This window comes from Mus pahari, chromosome 2 (assembly GCF_900095145.1).
Source record: "Mus pahari chromosome 2, PAHARI_EIJ_v1.1, whole genome shotgun sequence".
Lineage (NCBI taxonomy): Eukaryota > Metazoa > Chordata > Mammalia > Rodentia > Muridae > Mus > Mus pahari.
Genome location: NC_034591.1, coordinates 88,866,426 through 88,873,559, shown reverse-complemented (window position 1 = coordinate 88,873,559; position 7,134 = coordinate 88,866,426).

Here is a 7,134-nt window from a genome sequence, read left to right as displayed (position 1 = left end):
GCATCAATATGTCTCTAGTATTTCCATGTTTTGGAAGACTCAAGTGTGAGCAAGGCTGTGGAGAGACTATTGGGGTAGCTCAGTTAGCATGAATGAGGATAGACTAGGGTGTCTGCTTTTCTTTTTCTTCTTAAATTTTTTATTTGTTTTTGTTTTTTTTTTTTTTCCAAAACAGGGTTTCTCTGTGTAGTCGTGGCTGTTCTGAAACTCACTCTGTAGACCAGGCTGGCCTCGAACTCAGAAATCCTCCTGCCTCTGCCTCCTGAGTGCTGGGATTAAAGGTATGTGCCACCACTGCGCCAGACTTCTTAAACATTTTTTACATCTGTTTTTTATTTTATTTTTTTCTGAGTGTGTGTGTGTGTGTGTGTGTGTATGTATGCACATGAGTGCGCACATGTGTGCCACCATGTGCAAGAGGGAGTCGGAATACAGCTTCTGAGAATCAGTTCTTTTCTGCCACTGGGTAGGTTGCAGGGATAGAACTCCGGCCAGTTTGGCAGCAAGTATCTTTTTCAGACTTCTTGCCAGGTCAGAATTTTCTGGTTTTTCAAAAATCTGCAATAAAAGGAAATCTTGATGTGTTATTTCATTTTTAGTAGTAAATAAGTATATATAGGAGAACAGAGTGAGAGAGAGAGGGAGAGAGAGAGAGAGAGAGGGAGAGAGAGAGAGAGAGAGAGAGAGAGAGAGAGAGAGAGAGAGAGAGAGAGAGAGAGAGAGAGAGAGCTCTATCCTTCTCTTTCATCATGCCTATATTCATTCCCCTTTCTTGTTTCCCTTAGCATGAATCTTAATATTTTTATTTCCATGTTAACTTTCTTTCCTTAGGATCTATTATGGTCAGACTTAGAAAAATAACATCGAAGAAAGGGACAAAGTCTCCTTGTCCTTTAGAATTTTGTGTCATAAAGGAAATAGGGCCCTGTTTCTTCCTACTGCTTTATTAAAGGAACTGCCCCAAGAGACACAGTTTCTTAGTTGCAAGTTTCCGGGCTAGGAAAGGAGAGCCCTGCTAAGAGCAGACTGGCCCTCCTGCCAAATCCACCCTCCTAGATAATCAGGTTCTGGAATCCAGCCTCAGAAGACCCCACAGCCTTTGCTTATCAGTTAAAATCTGGTCCAATTAAATATCAAAGGCAGCCTTCGGGGAAGTGAGTGATTCAGCAGAAAGGCTTGCCTGCTGGGAAGATGCACCGGGAGGCCCCTCTCTACTGCAGCAGCTCTGGATTCCCCCAGGCAGGCATCCACCCTTCAACCTTTCACTCACCTCACTACACCCCGCCTCCCTCCAAACCCTGCTGCGGAGTGAGTTCCTTTTCTGGGTGAACCCCACACTCAGCCTCATTGCTCTGTACTGCTAGTTATTTTTTTAGGCAGGGTCTCGTGTAGCACAGGGTACCCGAACAGAGTGCTTCTCTTTTAGTAAAGCGCATTGTATCGTGGCTAATGTTCTGCGAGCTTTCCCCTTACACACATACCGACAGCCCTATTTTCTTATCACACTGCACCAGCCTTGAACTTGCTATGTGGAATTGAGGTGATCTTGAATTCTGGATCCTGCCTCCTTTTCTCCAGTGCTGGGGTCACCGGCCTGCACCACCATGCCTGAACCATTGTTCTCTGATGCTTCCCGATGGATGTTGCTTTCCTGGGTGGCTTCAGGAAGCACTTGGGACTGAACCCTGTTTAGTCCAGCAGAGCCTGGTGGACAGGGAGTAGTCAGTGAAATTGCTCAGGATCGCAGGGCTATGTTTTCAGCAAGACCCCATTCTAAGGAAGTGTGGTAGTATAAGCCACCCTGTCCCCATTCCAGCTCTTCAAGGGTAACTTTCTCTGGAAATGGGGCTTTTACAGAGCTATTAAGGTGAGAATCAAGGTGAGGTCATACAAGCTGAGGGTAGGGCCATAAATAAAACCGGAACATGATCACAAGAGGTGGGAAAGAACAGAGGGACACACAGAGAGGACAGCCCTCTGAAGGCAGCAAGGTGGGCAGAGAAGGCAGCTCTGCCCTTACACACCAAGGAACACCTGGGGACACTAGACACCAGATGACACAAGTGGAGAAGAGAGTTGCTTCCACCTTGGATTTAGACTTCTTGACTGCAGGATTGTGACTGACTATATTTGCTGTGTTTTTGGTTTTTGATTGTTTGCTTGTTTGTTTTTCGAGACAGGGTTTCTCTGTATAGCCCTGGCTGTCCTGGTACTCACTTTGTAGACCAGGCTGGCCTCGAACTCAGAAATCCTGCCTCTGCCTCTCGAGTGCTGGGAGTTTGCTGTAGTTTTAAACTACATCGGAAGTAATAAGTCCTTGCAGCCCTAGACCGTGCACTCTCGACCAGAGCAAAGCACACAAAGGAAAGCATAGAAAGGTGTGCCGCTCCACATGAATGTGTGTGTGTGTGTGTGTGTGTGTGTGTGTGTGTGTGTGTGTGTGTGTGTTGCTGAGGCTTGATCCCAGGGTTGCAAACATGTTAGGCATTCTGCTTTACCAATTAGCTGTATGTCCAGCCCCTCTTTAATTTAATTTATTTATAGAGACAGGGTTTCACTATGTAGACCAGACTCAAGATCTACCAGCTTCAGCCTCCTGAGTGCTGGGGTTAAAGGATTACAGCACCACAACTGGCCCCTTTTATACCTTTTATTTTGATACAGGGTATGGCTAAGCTGCCCTTACTATTCTTGAATTCACTCTGGAGTCAAATGGGACTCAGATTTGTGATCTTCCTGCTTCAGCCTCTCAAGAACCTGATACTAAAGTCGCATACTATCAAATCTGTGTTTTCTAATTTATGAAACAAGGCCTCTCTATTTAGCTCTGAACTCTTGACTTCCTCCCTCCTGGATCCACCTTGGGAATCACAGGTGTGCCCTGGGGGGCTTTTACTCCTGGAACCATTGCACGTACGCATGTATACATAGGCATCTGGTTTGGGCAGAAGAAATAAACTTAATGGCTCTGAGCATCAAGTCCCCAGGGTAGTTGAGGGACATAGTACAGTGAATGCACACAACTCACTGATTAATAGTTAAAGCAGGCAGTCTCGTTTCATAAAGTGAAATGTTCAAGGAAGATCAAATGATCAAGATTCCTTAGTACCCAGTTGTGGTGGCTTGTGCCTATAATCCTAACTTTCCAGAGTCTAAGCAGTGGGAGATTAGCTACAAACTGGAGACCAGCCTGGTCTACATATTGAAATCCTGTCTCAAACTCAATTCATGAGTGAATGAATTGAATAATCGGTTTATAACTAGAAGAAAATCTACAGCAGTTGTGAGCTAGTAACCTAAGATGGTCACTGTGGGGGTTAAACCAAGTTGGGCTCATTTCAGCCTAGAACACTCAGAAGTAGAGAGGGACCAAGCAAGAAGCAGATCTATCCAGATGTCCATGCCTGTGACGTCAGCATTTCTCAGGCATAAGCAAGGGTAACTGCCATGAGTTCTAAGACAGCCATAGTGAGTTCAAGGTCAGCTAGGGCTACATATTGATAGACTGTGTTTAAAAAAACAAAAACAAAAACAAAACAAAACCATGAGTCTGTTGCTGGTTGTTGCATGCTTTGAATCCTAGCATTTGGGAGGTAGAGGCAGACAGATCTCTAAGTTTGAGGCCAGCCTGGTCTACAAAGGGAGTCCAGGACAGCCAGGGCTACACAGAGAGACCCTGACTTGAAAAGCAAAAAAAAAGGGGGGGGGGTATAGGGAACTTTCGTGATAGTATTTGAAATGTAAATAAAGAAAATAATAATAATAAAAAAATTTTAAAAAAAGAAAAGCAAAAAAAAAAACAAAAACAAAAACAAAAACAAAGAAAAAAGGAAAGAAAGAAAGTTGGAGAGATGCTCAGATGTTAAGGGCTCCTAGTGTTTCCTGCTCTTCCAGGAGACAGTTCGGTTGCCAGCTCCGATGTTAGCAGTTCACAACTGCCCATAACTCCAGCTCCAGGGGTTTCAGTGCCCTCTTCTGGTCTCCTGGGGCACACTCATGGCAGACACTCATGAAGATACACATATATACATAAATCAAAACCAAACAGAAGCAGGCCCAGGCTAGCTCTGAGCCTGGCTGAGGCAATCACTGTGTCCTGTGAGAAGAAAGTAAGCAGGCATCCTTGTACAAATCGATGGGTATGTATTGAATATCCACTTTGTGGCATCCTCAGAGGCAGTGTGGAATATTGATGGCAAATGTGGTTCTTACTCTCTTAGGCATATTTTGGTAGCAGGTAACAGAAGACTCAACCTAAACTAACTTAACACACTAAAGGGAATGTACCCCAGTATCTAGCCAGGGAATTGGACCTCCCAGCACCTCCAGCCAGGACTCTATTCTTCTTAGTTCTCTTGGGCCTTTCTCCTTCCATGTATCTATTCTGGCTTAGGAAGGACTGATTTCTTTTTTGTTCGTGCTGCTGCTAGCTGCCAAGAAAATCTATAGCTGCTGGTCTAAGGTTGTGTGTAGGGGCAACGTCCTTCAGTTGTGGCTCTGTGTATCCACTCCTTACTTAGCATAAAGCAGAAGACATAGATACCCTGCTTTCTGTGGACTAGCTCAGCACTGAGTGTAGGTGCAAGCAGCTATTGCCAGAGCAGCCTCGCTTGGGACTTGGCTAGAAGTCCATAGGATTGGCCCCTGAGCCCTCAGCTGAGGGGAGAGCATAGGAAACCATACAACAGCCAGCTGGTGAGGCACAGTCATTTACTCTCAGATCAACCAAATCCCATCTGGTATGGAGTCAGGGTGGTGGTAACTGCACTACCTAAGTATATAAACACCTCGCCATGGTGGAAAGATGGAGTGAATAGTGAGAGATGACCATGGTGGACACTGCCCTTAGTGATTGGGATGGTTATCATAGGGGCTGGAGAGATGGGTGGATGGCTCAGTGTTTAAGAGCACCAGATGCTGGTTCAGATCTAGCACCCATATGGTGGCTCATAACCATTTCTAATTCTAGTTCCAGGGGATCTGACACTCTCTTGGCATGCATGTGGTATATAGACATAGATGCAGGCAAGGCAAACACACACACACACACACACACACACACACACACACACACACAAAATAAATATAAAATAATTGCTTAAAGATGGCTACCATAATTGGGCGGGGGGGGGGCTGTGTTTCCTTAAACGTAGCAAGGAAAATTTATTCAAAGGAAAACAAAGTAGAAGAGGTGAGATAGATTTTCAAGAGTAATAGTATAGCCCTTACTCCCAACACTTGGGAGGCAGAGACAGGCATGCCTTTGTGAGTTCAAGGCCAGCCTAGTCTACATACTGAGAACTTATCTTTAAAATTTTTATTTGCTTTTATTTTTGTGTACGTGTGCACGTGCATCATGTGTTCAGGTGTCCATGGAAGCCAGAAAAGGGCATCTGACGGTTTGGAACTGGAGTTACAGGTGTTTGTGAACCAGCCAGTGTGGGTGTTGGCAATGAATTTGGGTCCTCTGGAAGAGCAGCAAGTACCGACTTGTACCACTGGACCACCTTTTTCTCTCTCTCTGTCTCTCTGTCTTTGTCTTTGTCTCTGTCTCTTTCTTTCTCTCTCTTTTTCTTCTCTAGCAGTTGAAGAAAGACATTTATTGAGGGTGAATAAACACACATACAGCAGGCTCACAGAGAATAAAATCCTTGGCAAAGCAAAGGTGGGAACCACCTTTTCTAAGGATACCCATTGTTGGATTCTGTGTTCACCCTGTTCCGGAAATAATGTCACTTTGAGATCCTTACCTCAATAATAGCTGCAAGGACAATACTTTGAAATAAGGTGAGCAGAGGGCAAAGATGGCTCAATGGGTAAAATGGGATGATGCAAATCATGGGCCCATGGAAAAGAGAAAGGAAAGACCTGAGACTACAAGACTTTCCTTTTCCTCTGGCTTTCACAAGTGTGTTGTGGCATGCTTGTCACATAACACCCCTTCTCTCTCTCACACACACACAACACACCCCACCACCACCATCTTCATCCTTATTCTCCTCCCAGTAGATTATAGATTATGACTATGAAGGGGCTTTGTAAAGGGAGTCTTTTCCTGAGCAGTCTGTTCCTGTGTCCATCTAGAGGATTTGTACCAGTTATCTGTGTGCAAAAACTTTCCCCCCAAACAATCATATATCATATAATAAACCATGAGTTTGTTAATTGTTTTTATATAATTTTTAAAAAAGAATTATTGATTTTATGTATATGAGTACACTGTAGCTGTCTTCAGACACACCAGAAAAGGGTATCAGATCCCATTACAGATGCTTGTGAGCCACCATGTAGTTGCTGGGAATTGAACTCAGGATCTCTGGAAGAGCAGTCAGTGCTCTTAACCACTGAGCCATCTCTCGAGTTCTATATAATTTATTTCTATTTTATGTTCATTTGTGTTTTGCCTGCATTTACAACTGTGTGGGGGTATCAGAAGCCCTGGAACTGAAGTCACATAGATGTGAACTGCCATGTGGGTGCTGGGAACTGAACCTGGGTCCGTTGGAAGGACAGCCAGTGCTCCCAACCACTGAGCCATCTTTCCTGCCCCTGTTTATTGTTTTTGGTTTTTTGTTTTTTTGTTTGTTTTGTTTTTGAGACAAGGAATCTATGATGTAATCCTGGCTGTCCTGAATCTCACTTTGTAAAACAGGCTGGCCTCGAATTCACAGATATCCCCCTGCCCGTCTACTTTTTGAGTACTGGGATTAAAGGTGTACATCACCAATGCTCGGCTAACTAGGTGTTTAAAGATAGCAAGGCTCAGACAGGAGTCAGGTCTAGAGGAACCTTATATATTAACTGATAAGGAGGTATCAGCTAATTTTCCCTTTTTAATTTCTCTCACTTTTACATGGGTCCACGATTTGCATCACCATCCAAGGGCAATAGGGACCATTGGCTAGTTCTAACTGTGGACCAGGGAGAGAGGGAGGATCAATCTTTCTCTTTCTTTTTCTTTTTCTTTCTTTTCTTTTTTTAATTATTATTATTTTCTTTATTTACATTTCAAATGCTATCCTGAAAGTTCCCTATACCACTCCCACCCCTGCTCCCCTACCCACCCACTCCCACTTCTTGGCCCTGGCCTTCCCCTGTGCTGGGTCATATAAAGTTTGCAAGACCAAGGGGCCT